General features: G+C 31.6%; 2 protein-coding genes across 2 annotated transcripts in view; one reads left to right on the top strand and one right to left on the bottom strand.

The window, feature by feature from the left end:
• Nucleotides 1-26618, bottom strand: part of LOC115881460 (mitoguardin) — a 118002-nt gene that overhangs the window by 13188 nt on the left and 78196 nt on the right. The window lies entirely within an intron of this gene.
• The window catches only part of LOC115881461 (protein unzipped-like), a 68408-nt gene continuing 45147 nt past the window's right edge, over nucleotides 3358-26618 (top strand). Inside the window, exon 1 of the mRNA XM_030898942.1 lies at nucleotides 3358-3637. The gene's annotated coding sequence lies outside the window, so the exon portion shown is untranslated. The remainder of the gene's footprint in view (nucleotides 3638-26618) is intronic.

The following is a 26618-nucleotide window of genomic DNA, read 5'->3' as shown; positions in this document are numbered from 1 at the left end:
AGAATGTCAACTTTTGACTTTTTCGCTTAAAAAATCGTTTTTAAATTTCTAATTAAAAACACTAATTTTTAGTCAAGGAGCCTTGAAAAGATAGATTTGATCGTCTAATGTTCCTGAGCAACTCTTATCTAAGAAGGAGCTAGTCTTAAGAAACCAGGAACTAGTTCCTTTTGTTCTGGGGTCAGAATAGTTCATTGGAACTACACACATCTGCAAACATCTTCTAGTAAGAGCAAAATAATTTTTTCATTATTTTGAAAAACAGAAAATATAGGAACTTCGATATTCTAGAGATTATTCTTTCTAAAAATTGTTCTTTCTGAGTCCTAGTAATTTTCTATACAAATAAATTTCAATCAAAAAGAAATTTATTTTCTTGGCAAATATTGCCAACTTTTTCTTATATTTCCTTGCAAAATCAAGTTGATCGAAATTAGATTAACGGTAATGACAGGTGCATCCTCTCCGCATTTCCTTCCTTTTGAAGTCGGAATAGAAGAACTGCAGGGAAGCACCCACGAAACAAAAATCGACCGCCGCAAAGGCCTATAAAAGCCCAAGGCTGCTACCCGTGATTCTGAGATGACAAAATATAGGTATGTAAATGTAAATAATGTTTATATATTTGTGATTTTCATTTCTTAAAAAGAATTCTCGATTTTTCATCACTAGTAGAAAATATACAAAATAAAAAGTTATTTTTTTGAAAATACTACGTCCGTTTTTCCAAAAAATAATAACTGAAGAAAATCAAAAAAAGTTAATTTTCAAGATTCTTTTATTATTGACCATAAAAAAAGTATGTAACGTATTTCTTTTAAATAAAGAAATATAATAACATTCTATTTAAAAAATATATAGATTTATTCCTATTGTTTATAATTGAGATAATTTAATTATTTACAACTGTTGTTTATAACAAATTTTCCGCTATCTATAATTTTCAGGTGACTTGGCATTTTTAAGCTGTTGAAAAAAACATAATATGTAATTAAAGTTGTTATTTATAATTTAATAATGACAGAAAATTGTACTAATTTACAATTTAGTTGTATACATTAGAATTCATTTTTTCAATACAGGATATATTGATTTGCAAAGTACACGTACTTAATAATGTTTTTCCATATTCTCATTGTTTACAATTAATTATATTACACATATTAAAATTAATCTGAATATTTCTTTCGTATTATCAATACGATGATACATTGGCACAAAATACAAATTTTTAGAAGTATATCATAAAATAAAAATTATATTTCTCAAAAAAGATGCATACATTTTAAAATTTCCTAATTAGTGTTTATTTCCTTTATTTCAGGGGTGTTAGCCTTTAAATTCGAGTAGTCTTTGTATTACTCCAGTGCCCGGAGGATTCCTGGCTCCGATGACGTGTTTCGGTCCAATAGCGAGCCGGCGTCGGCACCCCGCCGACGTTGCCAAGTCATTTCTAATATAAATCAGAACATTACAAGGTAAATATGAATTTTTATTATTTACTACTGAAAAAAGAATATCTACTAATTTCTTTTCATACAAAATTCCTAAAAGTACTTGAAAAATATTGAAAAACAACTAAAGCTTTTGAAAAGTAAAATTAAACACTTTTTTTTTGAAAAAGTGCTTAATATTAGAAAATGTGTACCTAGTTACTCTAATTTCTTAAGATAAAACAGATAAGAGATTTAATACTAGGACCTGAAAAGTTTATAATACTTCCACCAGGTACAGACTTCTAATTATTAATTAGCTTGTGTTATATTAATAATGTTAGTATTTCCCTTAAGGGTAATTATTGGGAAAACTGAAAATCGTCTGGTTTTTCACCAAAATTGGTATACACCCTATTTTGAGGTTGTAGATTACGAATCTTAACGATCTTTTTTCCTGGCGGTCTCTTACCGTTTTTCAGAAAAACGGAAAATAATTTCAACACTGAATTTTTCTTTATTTCAGCCCTACAAAGTAATAATTTCACTATATTTTCATTATATTATAGTTTATCTAAAAGCCACACTTGATTGAGAATAGAAAAATGTCCAAAATTTTACTGAAAAACACTTTTCTTAACAAAATAACAAAGAAAATTGACACCAGATGGAAGTTTGACATTTCATTTATCCTTCTTTCTCTCTCCTATGTAATGAGAGAGACAAATATATTCTAGCAAAGTTCTAGAGCTGATCAGGAAATTTGAAAATTTGCAACGTTGCCATATCTTGTATTTTTTCGGGTGATTAGGGATTTTAAATAGATTACCTATTATGAGATCTAACAATAGTTAAATATACCATATATCCACAAAGTTACGCGAGAGTTTTGATTGCATTGGTTTCAACTTCTATGTGAAGGGGGTTCATCTTTTTTTGCTATATTGCTATGTTAAAAAAAGATTAACCCCCCCCCCCCCGCAAAGAAGTTATATAAAGACTATTTATAACCACGAAGTTGCACGAAAGAGTTTTGATTGCATTGGTTATAACTTCTCTGCGGAGGGTGTTAATCTTTTTTTGTTATATTATACCAAAAAAAGATTAACCCCCTCCGCAAAGAAGTTAAAACCAATGCAATCAAAACTCTTTCGTGCAACTTCGTGGTTATAGTCAGATCTCGTTGGTAAAATAGCAGTTATGGGAAGGAGCCGTTCCTCTGGTAACCGCCTTTCGTAATCCCAGAATGAGCGAAAAAAACACGCTAAATTTAGTTTTAGCATTGGCAACGTTGCTTTAAATGCCAGCACATAACCCAACATTTTCAGATTGTTTACAAATTTATTTTAGCAAATTTTCCTCTATTAAGCATAGAATTGGTTAAAAAAGTAACAGAAAATAGCAAAAACCTCATTGTTTATTGAATACCTAACAAAATATGTGCTAGAAAACTTTAAAAATATGAGAAATTAAGAAAAATACGATGTTGAAATAATTTTTCGTTTTTCTGAAAAACGGTAAGAGACCGCCAGAAAAAAAGTTCAGATTCGTAATCTAGGACCTCAAAATAGGGTGTATACCAATTCTTGTGAAAATCGGACGATTTCCAGTTTTCCCAATAATTACCAAATTAACAAAACTGATAATGGCTTCTTAAATCCAAAACGTCAGATTATAACAAATTATAGAAAATTGCTGTTTTGTAGATGATAGACATCTACTCTTTGATGCTTCTCGGCTGGACCTCGCCATCTATCCTTGCACTTCAATTTATATTCAATTAATATTCTAATCTTTTGGCCAAAAATAAACATTATTAATATTCCCGAACTATACTGATAAAAACAACCACCCGGCAACACCGCCACTCCTCCATGGCGGTGCGCGTCCGCGGCCTTCTTCGCGCCGCCACAACACTCCGTACGTTTACGCCGTTGCCCTTCGACCGGATCAATTCCGCAGACGTAGCCCGTTAAGTAATTGCGAGCGCAAAAGTGCTTAGCGTGCTGTGGCCCAGTCGACAGTCGGCGTTGCTTACCGGTGAACCAGTCAAATTACCTCAGTGCGTCTTGACAGTGTGTTTTTGTTGTTTCGAAGTGTTTTAGTATCGTCGGAATAAATCGAATTGTTTTTTTGGTGCCACGACATTGGATATTTAATAGGGGTTGAGATAAAAAAAGCTGTCTGTTCGTGAAGAGAAGCAGGTAGGTTAATTTAAAAGGACTGGACTGGTGTTTACCCGCCAAAACCGTCGTTAGGTTGGGAGAGATATAAACGTACAATAAATAAATATTTGTGTTGTTTATGTACCTACTTCTTTTTTTTATGGATAGTTAATATTTTCATAAATTTATTTAAGAGACATTTCATTTAAAAAAGTTTTACATATTATTTTTTTCATCCAATTTTAAACCAGAAATATGGCAATTATTGTAAATGTTTTACTTCCAATTATTATTTAAAACTTTTAATAATACATTTTTTGTTTCATTTTATTCTTACTACTTTTTTGAATCTTGATTCCCCCATTTTTTCTTTAGTTAAAATTAGTTTTTATATTTAATCATTCAGTACCTTCATCATAAAATCCTGAAATATCTAATATTCCTTTAGAAATACTTATTTAGATTGTTTATGTAGGTACTTCATTTTTGTGTCGGACTTTTTTTATTTTGTTTTTGGTAGGTATAAGCATATTTTACATATAATTTTGTTTTTCCGTGATTCAAAATTTGTTTTTATCACAGGTTTTCATTATCATCCATATTTTAAAAAAAACATGGATGGTTAATAATTATTGTAATGTTTTAATTTCGTTTTTTAGATTTGTAGTTACGTTTAATAATATTATTTGTTATTTCATTTTAATTTTTCTACTTTTATGTATCTCTCTATATTCTATTTTTTCTTTAGTTTTTTTCTCGGTTTTTCTATTTAGTATCTTTATCATAAAATGCTGAAATATCCAACATTTCTTTAGAAATACGTACAGTAAGTAAATATTTGGATTGTGTGTATGTGCAAAGTCTATTATTTTTTATATTTCTAGAATCAAACAATTTTTTTTCAGTCCTTTTTATGTCAATAACCTATTAAACCTGCTATTCGATGTTGAAATCTACTTTGAAATAAAAAATAATAAATTATGATCATTTTTAGTTCAGCTTTGACAGATCATTTCTTTTGGCAGACATGTTTACGAAAACACTGTTTTCATTTTATTTATTATTTCCAAAGTTTTTGTTTTATAACCATATCATAAAATTTGTCTCGAACTTTGGTCTGGAATGTCTTATTGAATAAAATTTTTTGTTCATTTAGAAAAAATGTACAAAAGTAAATAAACAATAAATTTTGTCTACCCTTATTTTTTCCTACGTCTTCAGATCGTTCAGTAAAACAACCCAAATTTTTTTGTCAATAATATTCATTTTTCAAGAATTTTTCAGCGTATTTGTAAACATTTTTTTTAAGAATTCTTGCTAACAAAATAAACACAGACGCCATATTTCTTCCAGCTGTGAGGGTAGGTGCCATAAAATAATCATTTTACGACACCAAAAATATTTATGCCAATAGGTACTTTCCGGCACTTAGTACTTAGAAATTATGTCATTACGATGTGGTACCAACACAATAAAAATTGGTTAGCACTTAAGTGTGAACCGGAGGTCATAATCTAAATGTCAAACAGCATTGAACGCTGTTGTACAGGTCAATGTAACTGTTAAAGAGCTGTAATAAAACTATTTTATATTCGTCACAGTTTTGAATGTCACGGTTTTGTGAAGAGAGAAAATATTCTAAAAAAAATCAAGGTTATTGCTATATATAGTATTTTTGTTATTTTTAATATTTTTATATGCGCGTAAAAAATATTATTGCATCATATATCGAATACGTATCACCAGCACAAAGAAAAAAACGTTAAATTTTAAACAAATTTGCACAAATTCCATTTAATAATAAGATAAACTGCTTTTAATTGACCTGTTACTCACACTAGCGATAAATATTAAGATTATTATAAACAAATTCCATATTTGGAGTATTTTCCGCTAATGGATGTTTTTCGAAGTCTTTATGATGTAAAGCATGAAAAATATAAACAAATTGTAATGAGGCAAAAATTAAATATTGATATTAACGAATTCCAGATATCAGTTTACTGTTTTTTTAGTCTAGTCTTTTGACGATTGATTAAAAGTAATAATATAAACTATATTAGCGTGTACCCGCGACTTCATTCGCGTCGAATTGATAATTAATCATTTTTTCCATTAACATACAAACTGGATAAAATTTTCTCACATTTATGTCAGCATGAGAAAAAACAATATGGCGATATTATTATATAACTTGGTAATATTTGAGGGCTAGTTTCATCTCGTTGGAATTTGACTTTCGAAAAATCCGTTTGCCAAAAATAAGCTTTTTACGTCAAGCAGTTTAAGTAGAATCATGGTTAATCAATTACCCAACTTTTTGGAACACACTGTATGATTTTTTAAAAAATTTCAAAATATGTAAAAATACAAAATAAATTATGCGGGTCCAACCGTTTGCCCGAAAGACTAACCGTTTTTTAAATAACAAATATTGTAATATTTGAGGGGCGTTTTCACCCTCTTGGAATTTGAGATTTGAGAAACCCCTCCTTATCGAACCTCTACACCCCACAGTCAATCCGTTTGCCAAAAATCAGCTTTAAACGTCAAGCAGTTTAGGCAGAATCGTGATTATTCAATGGTCATATTTTATGAAACACCCTGTATAATCTTTTTAAAAATCTTAAAATATACGAGTTTAGAGTTTTTCCCAAAAACTCACCGGGTTTTAAATAAAAAATATTCTAATATTTGAGGGGTGGTTTCACCCCCTTAGAATTCGAGTTTCGAAAAATCCCTTCTTATCGAACCTCTACACCTTAGAATCAACCTGTATACCAAAATTGAGCTTCTTACGTTGAGTGGTTTGAGCAGGATCGTGATTAATCAGTATGTCAGTCACTTAAGGATTTTATATATTAGTATAGATGATTTAAAAAATACATTCTCGGTAATGAGTTAGTGTTACACTAGTTTTTAATCCGTCTTACCTGACACGTAAAACGTATACGTATAGACAGGGCTTTAGAGTTTATTTTTTATAGATTATAAACGTGTCAATCAATGAAAAATTCAATCAATATTGTCTTTATTTAATATTTGCTATGAGAAATCATATAAACGTGTCTTACGTTAAAAAAAAAATCTTATTAACGATTTTTATTAATCTTTATGAACAGTTTTTTTTTATTTGATTTGCCCCTTTTCTAACTAGAGTAACCTTAGATACATATACTTTTTTAATTAAATCATTAGATTTATTTCTACGCTGTATTTGTTCTATGTGGTAATTCTCGAAATTCCTTTTGAAATTGTAGAAATAAAACAAGTTCTACCAATAAGGTAAACATAAATTACAGATATAAAAATATATCGGAAAGATCTCATTTAAAAAAATAATTATTTATTTATCTCAATGGGTGTGTCTTATATACTTGATTTAATATTATTTCAAATAAAATTATATGTATCTACTGCTTAAAGTTAGTTTGTTTAAAAAATCTAATTAATTATTTTTTATAAGTTTTAAGATATTTTATAAAAATATGTATGAAATCATACTTTAAAAAGGTTAATTATTTTGTCGATTTAAAAATAACAATGTAATTTAAAAACCATCTGACATGCTTGACATTTGAACCTATTAAAAGGAAGGATTTATTTTTATATTAAGGTGGCCTAGTTGGCTATAAATTGCAGGTATGTATTGTAGTAGTTCCTGTATTAGTTTTACGCTATAAGAGTTTTAAATTTTTAGTAAATTGTATACAGTATATAAAAAAATATATTATAGACAGTTTTTTTAAATTTTAAGTTTCCTTTACCAAGAGACCGTTTTTACATAAAATACCATATATTTTTTTCACTCATTAATTTTATACAAGTATGGACGAAAAATTATTATACTTTAAAACAGTTAAAAATATGTAGGTGGTGCCTCCTATAAGTAGGAGTCATATTGACATCGAAATATAATTTTTCATGTGAAAAAACACCCAAATAACAATTTTGATCCAAATATCGACTATAGTTCAGAAATTATTTGAAAAAAAAAAGAAATAAAAATGAAATTGCTATACCCATCTCCGAAACGAAGCATTTTAGGACAAAAACTTTTTTACTTATTTTCGTCTACAGAATATGCTGCCGAAGTTTCCCGAATACAATTCGAACCACCCTGTATATAACTGGCAATTATTACAATTAGTTTCCAATATCCATTTTCCATTTTAGTATAGTTTCTTTCGTCAATTTAGTCAACTTTTAATGTTTTCATTTAGCTCTTTAATTTTCTGAATGTTCTTTGTTGTATTCTTGTTGTTTTTACATCCTTTTACTAGAGAAAAATAAACGGCCCATAGTTCCGTTGTTGTACCGTAAAAGCGCCATAAAACAAACCAGTATATTCACACCTGGGTACGAAAAAATCTCGCTTGCGGTACCAAACACAATGCAACATTGTAAAACACCAGGTCTAGTTTTGCGGATGTGTAAAATTAACAGGTTCGGTACCCATAGAAATTCTCGGTAAGCTATAACAATATTTCTTTTGGACTTTTCAAGACAAAAAAAACACATTAAAGGTATTTCACCACAAAGAATCTTGGTTAGGAAAATCTATACGTAAGATTTTATGTAAGAACTAGTAGTAAGTTTTTTCCCGTGAGTTCGTCCGCATAAAATTCGAATTTTGTTAATATAAAGTGTGATATTTATTATAGCACCTAGTGTCAATATTTGAAAGTACCTATTACATGTTTCTAGTTGTAATTGATAGTCTATGAATATACAGGGTTGTTCACCACATACGACACGGAGTATTGTAGCTAAACGATTAGATTTTTACAAATTGTAAGTTTTGGGTTCGTTGAAGGACTATTGGAGCTACAATTTAAAAATAATTTTACAAGATACAGAGTGTCCCAAATAAGTAAAAAATATTATAGTTGTATTTTTTTAAATAGAACACCCTGTATATTATTCTATTTTTGGATTCTACGATTGAAATAAAGGTAAATTTGATTAAGGTTTATTATACTTAAACCTTACCGTTTTTGAAATATTTTCAATTTTATGAAATTGCAGTAAAAAAATTAAGGCTTTATTTCTCCAAGGGTATCAAAGTTTTTAATACTAAATATTTACTGAAGGTTATTTATTGATCAGATATTGTGTTGCAATAAAAAAAATACTACCTTATACAGAGTGTCCAAAAATTTATATTAAATAATTACTAGCTTTAAACGGCAATAACTTGTTTAATTTAAATGGAACACCCTATATATTTTACGTGAATCAGATGCACAATGTAATTGTCTATCAAATTGTATTGTTCCATTTTTTGCCCATCTCTTCAAGTTTTCATAGAAAATGCATTTTCTTATAATTTAGACCTCATTTATCACTATACCCATGGAATATTGACATTTCCGATTTTTTTTATAGCACCATAATATGTTGTTTACGAAGTTGCCGAAGTTTCCCGAATATAATTCGGACCACCCTCTATTTAACAATAATTTGTAATCACTTAGCCCATAATACCAATACAAACCGAAGAAAAAAAAAGAAAGAGAATGATCCTTCCTGAAAAACCACTTCGAAATAATTATGACATTTAATTCCCTTCTAACGCGTCCATCATTCTTCGAAGGCTTTAGAAGAACATGACTCGGAACACCATCGACTGGTATTTCGTCTCGCTGTAAATCTGTACAACAACGGCACACGAATAAGAAACGGCATTACCATAAGACCGACCTCATTTGAATTCTGTTGCATCGTTTTAATTTGTATTGTGTTCGGCTTGTTAATGCGCAGAATGCGAAATGAGCGAGAGGTCAGCCGTAGTGGCGCCTCATGATGAATGGAGAATATGGGAAGAAAATCTGAAGAGAGAAAGCTGATATTGGTTAGATATCCCCAGTATATAGAAGTTAAGAATGGGAATTATTAGAATACACCCTGTATTTCCTTAAGAGTATAGTCTACATGTTTATACATAGTACATAGTACAGTTTGATTCTGCTTAAGGCGAATTTCAGTACAATATCATTATGTTCTGTTATTGACTTTATTACAGGCTGGTCTTTGTTTTATGCTTCCTTTAAAAAATTTGAAAGTGCATTCCCTCGTTTTGAATACATATTATCTTATATTGCTTGTTCTCTGTATGCGAAATATTTTGTTCAATAGATACACATAATGAGCCATTGAAAAGTCAGGAAGGTAGGGAAATATTTGAAATATTTAAAATATTTTCTGGCAATGGGAATTTTTGCAAATTTCTATATCATAAGAAAAAAAAACAGTGAAAAGATTCATACACCCAATTTTTCATACTTTTTTTTATCATAATATTTTATTTATTCAATATAGCTAAACAAAATCAACATAAACTAAAAAAAATTGAACGGGACTTTACATTCAATGCAGTAAAATATATCTTCTTCGGTAACAAAGAGATTCTCCCGTTTATGTTCGAACAATGGTGCACTGTCCATCATTATTATGGCTTTAAAAAAGATTTATCTCTACCTTGAGAAGCTATCGAGATAGACGTATGTACATACGATCTTCTACAGGGCGTTCTATAGATACCGTTAAGAACATGGTAATTTCGTTGTTGGATGATAAGGCAAGAGTAGGCAGAATAGAGCTTTGTTGTACTTTAAAGGAGAACCAGAATAGAAAATGAAAAAATGAGACTCCTATAAAGAGTAAGGTATGATAAACTATTTGATGTATTCGTAACTTACCTAATATTTGTTCCATTTTTTCAAACATCAGTAAACTTACTTACTAACTGTCCATTTTTTGGACCCCAACTTCTTTATTTTTAAGGTTTTGATGATCAATCATCAACAAAATATTCCTTATGTTTGGACTAAATTTTCTCGAAAATAAAGACATAATTTAAAATTCCGTTACAATACGGAAATATATTAAAGTTTTGTAATTACAGTGAAAAACGCAGAAGTTGTGCTATTATACAAAAAAGGAGAATTTACAAATATAGAGAATTATAGACCAATAAGCCTTCTCTCGCATCTATACAAGCTCTTTACTAGGATTATCATCAACCGACTGTCTACAAAACTAGATTCCTATCAGCCAATAGAACAGGCAGGCTTTCGAAAAGGTTTTAGTGCCATCGATCATCTACAAACAATTAAAACGTCATTGAAAAAGCAACAGAATACAATATACCTCTACATTTGGCCTTTGTAGACTACCAAAAAGCCTTTGACAGCATCGAAACCTGGCCATTTCTAGCTTCAATGGAGGACGCGAGAATTGATTCCAGATATTATTCCATTATTAAAAATATCTATGATAGTGCAACCTTCCAAGTTAAATTAGATGATGACCTCAAAACAGAAAAAATATCACTCGGCAAAGGCGTGAGACAAGGAGATACCATCTCTCCCAAGTTATTTACACTGGCACTGGAAAATGTCTTCAAGAAATTAGAATGGGAAAATAGAGGTCTAAACATGGGGGTACACCTTAGCCATCTGAGGTTCGCAGACGATATTGTCTTGCTGAGCACCGACATTCAAGAACTGAACACCATGCTAAATGAGTTAAATGCCAATCCAATCCCAGAAAATTGGCCTTAAAATGAACTTGAAGAAGACCAAGATAATGAGCAACAATATCCATAACATTACCGTTGACAACGTTATTATTGAAAACATAGACCATTATATATATTTAGGTCATAAAATCAAGCTGGGCAAGGAAAACCAAAATACGGAGATCAAACGCAGGATCCATTTGGCATGGGTAGCATTTGGAAATATGAGCGATATTTTCAAGGATAAAAAGGTGCCCATGAACCTAAAGAAAAAGGCTTACGACATCTGCATTCTACCTGTGCTTGCGTATGGCTTAGAGACTATGGCAATTACCCGAAAAACAGCAGAACAACTACGAGTAGCACAAAGAGCCATGGAAAGAATCATGTTGGGAGTCACCATTAGGGAAAAAATACGGAATACCCACATACGTCAAAAAACAAAATTAATAGATGTCGTTAAAAGAATGGCAAGTCTGAAGTGGCAATGGATAGGACATGTGGCAAGACAGGATCCAGACCGATGGCCCCAAAAAGTAATCCTATGGAGACCTAGGGGAACAACAAGAAGTGTGGACCGACCAAAAAAGAGACGGGTCGATGACGTCAGGGCAGTGGCGGGAAGACAATGGATAAGATTGGCTAGAGATCGCGAAGCATGGAAAAACCTAGAAGAGGCCTATATCCAAAACTGGATGGAACCAGGCTGAGAGAGAAGATGAAGAAGAGTATATATTTCCTTCGGCCGCTTTACTCGACCCCTGAGAGCGACCCGAACAGTACAGCGTAATAGACTCTTAAATTTAAGATTTGAGTGGAGTGGATAACAAACAAGATGTAAATACCGTATAAGCGAAAAAAAAACGGCGTCCAGTTGGCTTGGAAATGAACGTCAATGACATTCCCCATATAATTTTACATATAAAATGACAGCGATCTTCATGTATGTAGAAATAATAGTACTGCACCACCGTAAGTACCTTAATCAAACTATGTCCATGATTCATGAATAAGTTAACAATCTTTTCATTGTAAAATGACTCACTCACGTTATTCATTCCCTGAATAATTTCAGAATTGAAACAATAATCGTGTATTACCTCGATTGAACACACATAATAACAAACGATTGCTGTTTATCAACTCTCACCCACGCACTTTTGTAAAATATATCAGTCATTTCTCAATAATTAATCGTTAAATTATGCTAATTGATATAAGAGCCCATAAAGAGAATAAGAATATTTACATTTTATTGGGATTTACGCTTATGAATGGATGTATCACTGTATTTAACCATAGTGAAGAATATACGATCCTGGACACGTTATCTCCGTGGTCTGTATTTTAATGCACGCGACAGAGACAAATATAAATGATCGGTTAACAGATAAAGAGACAAAATAAAAAGCGGCATACAGTGTTGCCTGTTCGTACGTGTTTAAGCTTAAGCATTTGTTTAAGCAAAATCCGACAATATCGCATAGACATAGAAAAACGAACCCAACTTTACTTTGTTTTATATATTTAAATTCAATTTGTTTATTTGCAAAAATTATATGAGTAGATATTTTATTGTTAAAAAGAGAGAAATATCACATATATTGCTGTCAACATGAAGCAATGGTTCATTAGAGGAACACAGATTTATCTATCGGTGCATCATCAATCATTGGTTACTGAAGCAGCTATTTTTATTTTGTAACTTTTCAACTCAATGCAGTATATCTACTATGATTGATTAATAACATTGCTTCTGGTGAATTATTTGTTATTTAGCAATTTGTTATTAAAATATTGATATTTATTTATACCATCATCACATATATCAAAAATATCAATTAAATTAGGAAAATGTATTATTATTCCAACATTTCCACCAATATCCTAGTTACAGAGAACATATTTTTCTCTAACATAATTAAAAAATGGTTTTTTCTACGCCTTTCCTTTTACCAAACACAAAAGACGTCAATCAACAAAAGAATTGAAATAATAATACCCTTCGTCGTAAACAAAATTAACTTTTTAAAACGCAACGGAAGTCTAAATTTAAAGTTCATTTTCACTACAAAAGACCCCAAGTAGGGCATCAAGAACTATATTTTTTAATCACACAAAGAATTTAACCATACATTATCTTATATCATAGAAAGCATTGACTTTATTTTTCCATATTCAAAATACGTCAACTGTACAGTGTGTCCGAAAAAAAAATTACATTTTACTAATTTATGATTTTAAAAAAATTCTGGACTACACATCATTAAGTCTGTGGTCAAATCAAATTTCTAAATAAACATTTTGCTGGGTAAAAACGAATCAATGTATACGGTTAGTCTCTATCTTTTATATAGGTCTGTGGGACAGCCTGTACAATTTTCATATGTGTAATGGGTATATTAAAACATCTTAAATACCATGTTGTAATCTCTCCCTGACAATTTTCCAGCTCAATGGCATTAATGTAGGTATTAAAGTTAATAGGATATTATCAGGATATAATCGCAGATTGGATTATTTGAAAAGGGGAAATCATTTTCTAACGTTTCTTGTTATTAATAGTGCTTTTCTTTGAACAAAAATTGGAATATTAGTTATTTTTACAGTATCAAAAAATAAGTTCTTCAGTATACTTATATCCTAATAAATCTGTTGCTAAAGTATATGTATAGACATCTATAATTGATGTAATACATTTAACTATTTTCTTTTTTCATACACCTAATTATTATTCCTAGAAAATTAACCAAGGCGGAAAAGAATTATTAAAAACCATATAAGGTGCGGTTCTTACCAGTTCTATAACATTTTATTAGATTGACGACTAATATTACTTGTCTGCTTCACTGTATAATTATGGCTGAATGTGATTTTCGTGGTATAATAGGCGCCATGGTGGTAATTGGTGATATCCGCGTTGAAAATAATTAAAATATGGTGAAAGTATGAACAAGAATGCAAATTAAAGGGGTTGTAGAAAATGGGAAATACAGTTTTCTTGAAACTTGTCGGTTTCGTTACATATGTCCCAGAAATAAATGCAAGCATTTTAATTGGTAGTATAGTCCGACCCCAGCGACACGCCCATGAAGATATTTTCCGGACAATATTGAAAAACTTTTGAGTGCCGCTTGTTCAGTTTCCGGAAATTTGTTTATATTGCTTCGAGAGAATGAAATGTTGCCACCTCCTATCCACATTCTGTATGTTTATAAATTATAAGTTCACATTTTTAAATTTCTACAAAAAAAGACACTTAATTAATTGTATTCATTGTAGATTTTTTAATCAATGTAGATTACTATTAAGTATAGCTTATAGTGCAACGTCTACTGTATTTTAAATACATTTTTTACAGTTTAGTAAACTGAAATAATGAAACTAAATAATGAACAATGATAGCAGCTTCTTAACAGTTGAGAATCAGCGCCCTCTATTAGATTATACAAATAGTCAACGTCTGACCTACATTTAAACAGAGAATGCCCAAGTAAAATGACGCTCTATGGTCTGCTATGTATCGGAGTCCCGTTTTTTAATGTTAAGATTGTTAAGTAAGTTTTTTTTACTTTCAATCCGAATTTTTCAAATCGTTTTTAAATCTTTCTAATGGATGTGTCAACACTAGCGATGGGAACTATCGAATGAATTAGACTATCGAATGGTTACTGAATGAATGATTTCAACTATCGAATGGTTTTATTCGAATAAAATCATTCATTCATTTGTATACTAAACAGCCTGTACAATTTTCATATGTGTTGCAAAAATATTTATACATACTATCGCTAACTAACTAAAGCCAAACATAATAATATGCTTTGCTAATATCAACCAATACCAATATATGGCAACAGCGCCCTTCATAATGTATTTTCTGTGTAAATACTACCACCTCAATAAAAAAAATAATATGTCCATATCTTTATATGACTCCGCAAAAAATCAAAGATGCCGGCTTCTTTCATAGCATTGCCACCGACCGCTGTCGGGTTTCTCGGAAAGAAACCTACGTCGCCGGGCGACAACTAAAATCCAGTTAATATTTTATTATAATCGATCCTGACGAATAAATGAATTTGATAAAAGAATGAATTTTATAAATGAATGGTTTTTGCTGCCGAATTACTAGAATACAATATTTCAAGGCAGATGACGCATCTATTCGATAATTTTTATTCGAATAGTTTTCAACGAATGTTTTTTTACTAGCTATCGAATTATTCGAATGTGATTTATATTATTCGAATGTGATAATATTCATTCGATAGTTCCCACTACCAGTCAACACTGTGCGTCGAACAAGCTGAGATTCTGGTAATTGCTTGGTATCTGCGGTATTGCTTGGTATCTATTGATTATCCATTGTTGCCGGCGGTTATCAAAATGTTTCCATTTTTTTGTCAAATTTCAAAGTTAAATAACTAGGTTATTATCAATTTATTTTAAAAACGGTAAAGAGAAAATATGTGTCTTTTGGCCAGATCTACCACCCCTTAAAATACTTGCACTTTTTTCTGGGACACCCTGTATAAATTAAAGATTTTGATTAGCTACCTATTATAGGTGAATTTCTTAAAATGATAATAGATTATAGGACAGTAGTTTCTGCAGGGTTTAGATTATTGCTATTAAACAGGACAAAGTTATTTATTTATCACATTTTATTGTACCGTTTACTTAATTTTTGATCCTTTTGGCTCTAGATTTATTAAAATATCCAATTTTAGATATCCTAACCTGTCTAGAGTTGAGTATTACCTCTGAAATTCTTAAAAGATCCGATTTGGTAAATGATTCATAGTTAATCCTTACTTCCTCCAACGAGAGAAGATATTCATAAAATATAGCATGACTCATTTTAGGCTTACAAGAATTTGGAGAAAGGTCAGTATTCGTCAGTCAGTAAAGACACCGAAACGGGGGGGGGACGAATCTGTAGTAAAGACCTTGTATGAAAAATATGAATGAAACTTAAGTACTTAATTGTATGTGTGTAATAAAGTTAAGTAATTATGATTAAAAATTTAAATCATTCGATAATATTTCAACTTCAAAGAAAGAGATAAAAAGAAAAATATATATTTATTGTGAATTAAAATCAAGATACAATTAAAGCAGTAATAAATAAAAATAAAACATAATGAAGAACCTACGTAAAATATACACATCACAATTTAAAGAATGCGTGAAGATAGAATGCCCAAAAATAGTTTTATACTATCTTAAATAGACCTACCTGACAGGTAGACAGCAGGTAGATCAGATTTTTTAGTAGGTGTTTCTTGATGCGTATCACGATACCGTATAAAATAATACGTTCAGAATAATTTAAGGAACTCTATGACAGATGGGATATTTTGAAACCGTGGGATTTTTAACATGAGTGTGTATGTTAGAAAAAATTAATATATATTGGCTATAACCATATTTAACTGTCTTGTATAGTACTCTAGAACGTTTTACATTATAGGTAGGTGTACATATGCATAGCAAATTTGCATACAATGTTAAAATATGATTTAGGGGGATATCATTTTTTGGATATTTTAAAACCAGACGTTAAGTTAACTGGGTTGGAACGATTTTTAGTAGGTACTTCCTTTAGCACGATAATTATACGTTAGTATACAATGTAATAACGTTGTATGTACATTTACATATGCATTTTAAAGGTACTTTATTGATTTCATGAGATGATACCTTGATATTACTTAATAAATTTTATAAATTAGATTTGATAAACATAAAAATATTAACAATTAATGTCTTATAGTAGTAGAAATTTTGCAGTTTTAGTTTGGTTATATATATATTATTCAGATATATATTATATATATATATATATATATATATATATATATATATATATATATATATATATATATATATATATATATATATATATATATATATATATATATATATATATATATATATATATATATATATATATATATATATATATATATATATATATATATATATATATATATATATATATATATACTTTTTCTTTCCCATACAATGAAGTAAAAGTCAACATTTATCACAGAATCTATTCTACCATTTTAGCCCTATTCAGCAAAAATAACTGTGCCAAAGCTTATCAGCACTGCTTTAATATAAACCTGAATATATATTTTCCCATTCTTATCGTTATATATAATCAAAGAAAAAAATCGAGAAAGTTAACGACATGAATAAAATTCGTTTGGCCCACTTAGACACCTTTATTTAAGACGTTTTTTATCTTCATGTTTGACGTTCAAATTGATGGATGACGTGGTTTACTGCGAAGACTTAACATAGATTTTTCTCATGAAGTATAGATATGGTATAATACACCGGGTGCGTCTCAAAAGTGGCTCACCCCTATAACTTTTTTATTTTTTTAGATAAAAAACGAGATTTGGTATGTTAGTATATGACATAAATTAGGATTGATTGACGTATTCAATTGTTTTTGGTCACTTCCTGTTTCACCGGAAATGACTACAACTTTTGATTTTCAAATGGCACCCTCGGTATTTTTTTACTTTATTCGATAGACAATGACATTCTGAATAGTAAGACATATCATATGTCACCTTTTGACATTTCCGCATATGGTTTATTTGACATTATAATTTGCGGTTCGTAACGAAAATTTGACTCGAAATACCAAAGTGTGTGGTATCAAATTATTCGTAAAAAAATGCTTTTTCCAAATATGCTAATGATCCACCCTCGTTCCATTTGAAAAAATTGAGATATGATTAAAAATACGATTTGAGCATTTTCTTACTGGCCAGGACAAGACACTAAAAACATTAGACGATCAAATCTATTTTTCCAAGGCTCCTTGATTAAGAATTAGTGTTTTTAACATAGCCATGGCACTCTAGATTGAATTTTAAAATACGATTTTGTCAAAAGTTGACATATGATATGTCATTCTATTCAAAATGTCATTTTCTATCGAATAAAGTAAAAAACACCGAGAGTGCCATTTAAAAATCAAAAGTTGTAGTCATTTCCGGTGAAACCGGAAGTGACCAAAGACAATTGAATACGTCAATCAATCCTAATTTATGTCGTATACTTACATACCAAATCTCGTTTTTTTATGTGAAAAAATAAAAAAGTTATAGGGGTGAGCAACTTTTGATACGCACCCGGTTTGCAGATAACTTGACACTGAATGTTTTTCAATATTATACTAGTCAAATTTCTTAAAATTCTTCTAAAAATTTTTGAATCGATAATTATCTCCTAACACAGTTTAGCCAACCAGGTATATCAATCTTTGTTAATCGCTCCGTACTTTGATTCTATTTATTGAATATTGAATACTAGCCCAGATATAGCTATTATGCAACTCTCCTACAGTAAACAACCCATTTAAACATAGATATCCGACACAAATGTCGTTTTTTTTTTATTATTCACCACTGGTTTCGAAACACTAACCAAATACCCGTTAGCTGAAACGCACCATTATCATAAATTACGGCGATTATTTCTCCCCAAGTTGACTTCGATAGGTGTGCCGCGCGGCTATCTATACGATCGATACACGTCTCAATTTGTAATGCGAAATCACTTGGACAGATCGTAAAAAGCCTCCTCGAGGCGTACTTAGTACCACGTGCCCCTGAGGTAGTTCCTGCCATCCGACTCTATTTTAACCGTAACCTGCACAGCGAACTGTAACGTACGATTTTACGACTTGTAAATGAGATGTTATGTGTTTTGTAGGGATGGTAACGACGTATCGATGTTTTAAATGTATCGATATATCGGTGAATCTATTCTAACTGGTTCTAGATTAATTTTTAGCCGACCATACCAACAGGCATGGTAGGTCATCGACAATATTTGGGTCATAAATGACCTAAATTCCTAAATACAAAATATTTTCATGGTGTCTGTCTGTCGGCCTGTCTGTCCGCCTGTCTGTAACACGATAACTCAAAAACCGCTAAACCGATTTTAACCAAATTTGGCACAAAAATACTGTGGCACCCGAGAATCTGGCCAGTTTTTGGGAGGTATGGAAGGGGTACAGACTTAAGAAAATGATCAAAAAAGCAACCTTCAGAAAAACCAAACAAAATCATCACTCATATCGATATATCGACTTGATATATAATTTTTATGATTCAACATATCGATATTATGTATCTATTCTTGCCATTCCTATATTTGGGGATTGATTTTCAGGCTATAGTTTTACGCTTGGGTGAGACTATGAATGCCGATGATCTCCTTCTAGGGAAGTCGTTTGTCAAAAAAAAGTTAAACAAGTACAGCCATCAAAACTCGCGTATTTTGATGTGGAAATGATAATAAAGAGAAAGTTTAGATGTTTGTTTGTTCAATAACATCGTATTATTAAAGGATCATTAAAATGGATTGTATATTTGTTAATACAGTTTTTTAATTTCTGTCAACAATATATTTTTTTAAATTTATCAAGTTAAACAAAAAAAAATTAAAGGAGCGAACACTCCACTAACTGGACCAGAACCGTTCTGTTTTCCAAGCGGAAACCAACTAAAGGCGGAACTGAGGAACCTGGAAGACTCCATCCGTAACCTCGAGTCCTCCAACGGTCTAAGACACTCGAAAAAGTTCCTCAGAACTTACGACCGAGAAAAATCAAAGATTTTCCTTGATTTAAGTAAAAACAATCTTCGGATTGTCACGGGGTTTCTAACAGGACCTCAGTAGGCTGAAGCTGAGAACAACGGCGAATGCAGATTCTGTGGGGAAAATGGGGAAACACCAGAACACCTTATCACTGAGACTGTATGATGAGTCATAACTCGTTATAACTCAAGAAAGGGGAACACACAATAGAGATCTGTAAGGTCGCTGTGATTATCTCCCCTCCTAAACATTCTACATTCTACAAATTAATAATTTTCTTAATGATGTATTAACCATTATTATGATTATATTCTGAAAATTGACAGAAAAATCAATTTATTTTTGAAATAAAATGACAATGAATAACATAAACTATATTAAATCATTATTATTCCTTAATTATATACCAATTCAATTGAAAACCGCTTTATAACAGAAATCATAAATCACCTTGCTCCCTCTGTTATTCGCGGGATTAAGTTTAAGCCGAAATTGCAACGCTAAAACCGAGCGTGTTTTAATCCCTTAAATCATTTTCACCTTCACCCTTTTTTAGCGCAAATTCTCCCCTTTACCTCATGTTCTGATCGGCGATAATGAGGGGGCATTGATACCTACACTACTATGTCATTTTACCCCTTCGTTTTAATGGGCGCGACAATGACAACAATATTTTTTGTTCATTATTTATCAGGAAAGAGACAAGTATAGAAACAAAGAGATCTACAAGAGAATAATTCTAAGATTGGACTATGACATTAGAAAAAAAAGCTGGAACAAAATGTAATTAATAAAGTACTGTGGATAAAATGAATTTCGTATTATAGTCGGAAGAATATACATAGTAAAGGATATATTAAAGAGTCAACTTTCTTAAAATACTGGTTTTCCCGACGTTCATTCAAATCAAACCGAAATCCAAATAGGTACTGCATCATATCTTTTAAAAACCACATTAAGACCAATAAAGTGACGTAAAAACATGCATTATGATAGCAAGAAATAATAGAGCGTGTCTAGGTGTTGTATGGTCTATGTTTGTCGCGGTTTTGATAAAGGCAGATGTATATTAAGGTGAGGTAGATAAAGAGGGAAGATATGGTTGCCTGAATAAGTTCCGAACCGGATACGGAAGTATCGTGGTGCAATGCGTCGGTTTGCGGGAAGACGGCGGCTTTAAATATTATTATTTCGATCTGGTGACTTGATATTGGCGGCAGGTGTCCGGCTGATTACCTCGTCGTGCGCCTTGTGTGGTTTCAGAACTTTATGCCTTTTTAATTGTTGTTTTTAAAACAACATATATTTATTGGTAACTCTATACCACCGTTATTTATGACTAAGATAATAATATTAGTATACAAATATGTATTTTAGAGAATAGTTTTAGAAAGCGCATTGTACCTATTATTCTCGAAACGGATATATAAACTAGCGGATATTACAACTATTAATATTATAATGGATGTAGTTGATGACTACATATACTTGAGCCAACTGATATACAATTTTAAACTTGGTTGAGAACTTCCGGAAACTAAAAGATTAATAAAAGATGACATGGAAAGCGTTTGGATAGAATTCCATGAATCATCTTATGAGGAACTACCATCCGAATGTAAAAAATGTTATAATTGATGTAGAATGTGTTTAGGAGGGGAGCCAATCACCGCGACCTTACAGATCTATTGTGTGTTCCCATTTCTTGAGTTATTACGTGTTATAACTCATCACACAGTCTCAGGGCTTTAACAAAAGCCAGAATCTCAGACGGCTCCACAGAGGCCAGCTCTCCATCCTCGAGATCAGCCGTATCAAAGTTCATGCACGAATGGTCGTCGTCTCGGCGCACTCAGTGATAAGGTGTTCTGGTGTTTCCCCATTTTCCCCACAGAACCTGCATTCGCCGTTGTTTCTCAGCTTTAGAGTAAAGTTCTGAGGAATTTTTTCGAGTGTCTTAGACCGTTGTATAATTGATGTAATGCTCAGGCATCTGTAGATGTTAGTAATGTATAGGTATCGATTCTTTTTGATTTTTCAAACAACACTACTTAACATTTAATCGTGTACCCGCTGAGAAGTTCAATATTTTTCGTTAATTTCCGTTTTAGTGGAGTATACTTTAATATTGTATGTAAAAAAGTTCTTCAAATTTTAGTCTTTGAACACAATTAAACGAAACGAATATCTAGGGAAGACGTATACGGTTATTTTGACAAACATCCTTTGCGAATTGTGTGAATTTAGAGCTTCTTTCATTGGCAGCTGGCAGCCGCAGCTGCTCCCTCTTCGTGCTTTGGTAAATAATAGTGAAGTGCTCGTATTGTTACGGGATTACTCGTGTACACAATATACTTGTAGCAGATACGGAATCTGTCGATAATCTTTTTTTTAAATTTCATCTAAAATGATCATTTTAACGTTTCATTTTGCTAGTTGAATAGATTCACTCGGTCTAGATATCTTTCGTTGATCTGGTAAACATAAAATATCTACAAAATTAGAACTAGCTGTTCGAGGAGTATGTTCACAATTAGAATTAGATTAGATTAAATTCTTCGAGGTGGCTGTCTCTATTTTTCGCGATTATAAGTCTTGGGGAATTTCTTGGAGTGTCTTAGATTATCGAAGGATTCCTACTCCAGGTTACGGATAGAGTCATCCAGGTTCTTTAGTTCCACTTTAAGTCGGTTTCAGTTGGTTTTCACACACCATGGTCAACACAGTTAGTGGAGTGTTCGCTCCTTTTCTAGCTAGATCGTTTGCTTTTTCATTACCTTGGTGGGATGGCGCATAGAGTAGGAGGACTTTATTTTCTTTGCATAATTTGTTCAGTTTCTTGAATTGATGGTTACTGAGTAAGATAACTTAACCTAACCTTAACCTAAGATAACTTTGGCATGCATCAAGTTTAAAACGCATTTTCCTATAGCGAAGAAGTTTAGCGTATATAAATACAAACATGTCCTTTTCTCCAATTTTTCAATTCAATGTGAACTGTTAAGTATACCTATAACTGAAAAAAAAGAAACATTCATAGAGACAAAACGATTGAAACATTCGAATTGTTCGATTTGTGACTGACTCTACAAATCGAACCTATAACAGCCAACGTATTTTTGGACCTTGTTCTCCCTGATGGGCTTTATTTCGTCCCCAGGTCAATTAACTCCCCCTGGCAAGACACTGAGGTATCGCTGATGACTACCTGAAGCTATGGCACTGAATTACTAGACCCCAGAGCCTCGTAAAAACTGAGGCCGGCCATTCTTTATTTCGATTGCTTCTTTTTTGATCCAAAAATGCTTCGTCCACTAAATATAAAATTACAGTATGTGTGTAGTAGCAAAATTTGAAAACTCTGGAATGGTTGAAATAATTTAAAATTGAATTCGTTCATTAATCTACTGATGCTGTCAATCAAGACTTTATTTTTATAATTGATCTATAAGGACTACAAATCAAACATTCTAGTTATTTTAAATGTTAAATGTGGATAGTTAGCTATGTAATCTTAATTATCTTTCTCCTAACTGTTTATATAATCCGTAAAACAATTTTCGATATCATTATGGCAATACGGAGCAATGTTGAAAGCATTCCACTGAATATAATGGCACTATTAAGGTTTATGTATGCTTAAAATATGATCTGAAGTACGAAGGGAGAGGCAATGTGCAGTAATAACGATAACCTCAATATTTCATGTCAATTTGGTATAGTTATTTCCTAGATAGGCACTAATCACGTATGATCGTACAGAAATATAATCGTGTAACTTTCTGTTGATTCGTGTTTTAAAATAAGATAAAAATTCGAATTTTTAGTAGGGTGTTTTTTATTTATTAAAAACGAATATCTTATTTCCAAAAAATATTCAGCTTTTATTAAAAATAATTCAGCTGTTACTAAGTTCTGAACAAGAATATGGTTATCAAAAAAAATGAGTAGGTATTTAAAATAATTTAAGCAGCTATGACAGATAATTTTAAAAAATTATACAAATTCTTTAATTATAGTATGAAAAATAAATCCTCTATATGCCAAACCTTTGAAATCTAAGCAATTTATTATACGTACCGTTACAAGTACCTCTTTAAACTTATTTTACCCTCATTTCTTGATATATTTGTACGACTTTCATAAAATATTTTCATATGTCTTCGGTTATTCTCGCTTGACAAAAATACAATAAGCGTAACCAATAAATATTCGTTCAAAGCAGTTCTATTTAATATGTGTATTAAACATTTCTTGTAAATTCTTCTGTACCTTGTATAGAATCTGTGTACTTGTATTTCTATAGATCCAAGAGAAATGTTTTGAAATATTGATATTACTGGACCTGCTAAAAATTAAATTTACTTTGGAATTTTGATCAAATCGGTGTGAAAAACTATGAAGTTATTAAAATGTTGTTTCGGGAGAGTTGAACATCGGAAAAGTTGAGTTACTGAATATTATTGCGCCCATCAATGCCTTAATTACGCTCTCCTTTACGCGTTAACATTTTTTCGGCAATTTTATTAACATTTAAAATTGTCACAACACAACACGACGCGCGACGGCGACGCCTAGTTCGGATTCTTTTTCACTTATTTTTTACTATCCGAAACAGCGTTACATTACACAAACCTCGTATCTGAGTGTTTTATAGCTTCAATAACTGCACTAGCAAAAAACTAAAATACTTAAATATTACGACAAAGCCACAATACGAGCGAAAATTTCTGATTTCTGCCGTATACAGCGCTGCGGTCGGAATTTTTTAAAAACAACTGAAATGCACCAAACCTATAGGAAAATCCATGATAGATTACATTTTATTCAGTTCACAACACATTGAGAACAATGTTTATCTCTCTTACTGTTTAAGTATAGTTGAGTCACTCTGTATAAACACTTTAACGCACATATTTTCCGCGTGAATTTTCCCAACAACATCACGTTTTCGGTTTTCCCTCAGATCCATGAATCGTTTTCCCTCACCCTTGAGTGGGGAAACTTTCATATAAAATTAAGGATCTCTCCTTGGAGTTGCTTTGCCCTCCCCAACATAAATAAAACGAAATTGCGAATTTTGCATCGATTGGAGGGGGAAACACGCTTAACTCTGTACACTCCTGCAAACACCTGCAGGTGTTTCTCTAACCTGCTTCTGGATATTGAGACTCTGGATTTTGTTCGTATTGGTTCACTTTGAACCCTAATAGGACTGCTCATTCAGCCAAAAGTGTCCTCCAGGTGCATGCGAAAACTACTCGCTTTGTGACGTCATTGTAGCCCTTGTCATGGTTATCAGTCCTTATCCGGCAACCAATAATACACACACGTGCATTATTGGTTACCGAATGCAAAACGTTCATTATTTAGTTTATTTATTTAAACACCTTATATGTATGCAGTATAGAAAATTAACTGTATAAATCGTATTAAGTACTCGGATAATGCATTTTTAAGAACAGCACTTCCCAGCATCACCCTTTGCAAGCATTCTTTTTAGAGTACTTCCATATTTTGCTTTAAAATAATTAATAAACAAAATCGTGGGCACTTAGTATGCAATTTGTCACAATCCACAACACAAAATTAACGTATTTATACACTCTATAGCTCTAAAAACTTTCAAGACACCTTTTTCACATTTAAAATTGACAAAATAATTAACTCAAAATTTCTCAGCTGTTATTTTTATAAGTTTACCATAGGCAACTAATAATACACACTATCATGACAAGGCCACGAAGGCTTTGACAAGGGCTACAATGACGTCACAACTGTCAGCTGAAGCGCGGGAAGAGGCGAACGTACGTCTTATGAGGATGAGCAATCCTATTAGTCTACCGTTCTTGACTTTGAACTACTAAATTGTTTTTTAAATCACTTAAGTTCCAGTTAACACACAGTTAAACACTATATTACAGTTATGTTACTTCATTATCAATATTGTTTGTGTAGGAAGAAAGCAAAATGTAATTTTCTTCTAATCCTGAAATATTCACACAGGAAATCTAAAAGCATTAAGGATTCTTCTACAGAACTTCCGCTCTTTTACTGCAACATATTCCTATACACGTTTGATATTGAGAACTCATTTGTTCATAAAATCGCTCGTTAAGTAGGTGTTTAATAGTTTCTTTATTGCTATTGGTTCATTAAATACAGTACAACAAGTAATGGTAATACCATTTGAAAAGATAGCGCGGCTTGTGGCGCCTGGCCAGCCATCTAAAAAACTGTAAAAAGCGTATGACAAAAAATAGTGTATGTAACACGTACCTAAATTATGTTTTTTAGGACTCATCTACTATTTCGGACTCGGCTAACGCCTCGTCCGCAAACAGTAATGATTCGTCCTAAAAAACATCATTTTAGGTACTAGTTACATAAATAGCTATTTTATTATTGAATGAAACCTTATGCAATTCAATCGTTTGTCTACTTTATTTGATTCCAATGTTTTAATTTAAACATATCGCCAAATATCTTGGACCCCCGACCTAGTTCAAAATTGGTGCATCTTATTTTAATAAATAAAAAATCTGTGAAAACCTAACCTATTGCCACTAAGAAATTACCAAACTTTTGTTAACTGAAATGCTTGGGCTTTGGGAAAAAATTAAAATAGAGAAATTTGCAAAGAAACGCAATTTTTTATTTTTTAAAATTAACAAAAAAATCAACAAAAATTTCCTTGGTACTTTTAATAGTCTGCATGTCTTTCCCTTCTCTGAAACAAAAGGTTTGGAAATAATATAAGGTTACTGATAGTTTCTTGTGGGATATTGTTCCATTCTTCTTGAGCCGCAATTCGTAGATCCTCACAGTTACAGGGGGGTTATCTCGCTGGTGAATTCGTCT

Source organism: Sitophilus oryzae, unplaced genomic scaffold (assembly GCF_002938485.1).
Source record: "Sitophilus oryzae breed Bouriz unplaced genomic scaffold, Soryzae_2.0 scaffold_172_pilon_pilon, whole genome shotgun sequence".
In the NCBI taxonomy this organism is placed as follows: domain Eukaryota; kingdom Metazoa; phylum Arthropoda; class Insecta; order Coleoptera; family Curculionidae; genus Sitophilus; species Sitophilus oryzae.
The sequence above is the reverse complement of the archived record's forward strand: the minus strand, read 5'-3'. Positions and strand labels throughout refer to the sequence as shown.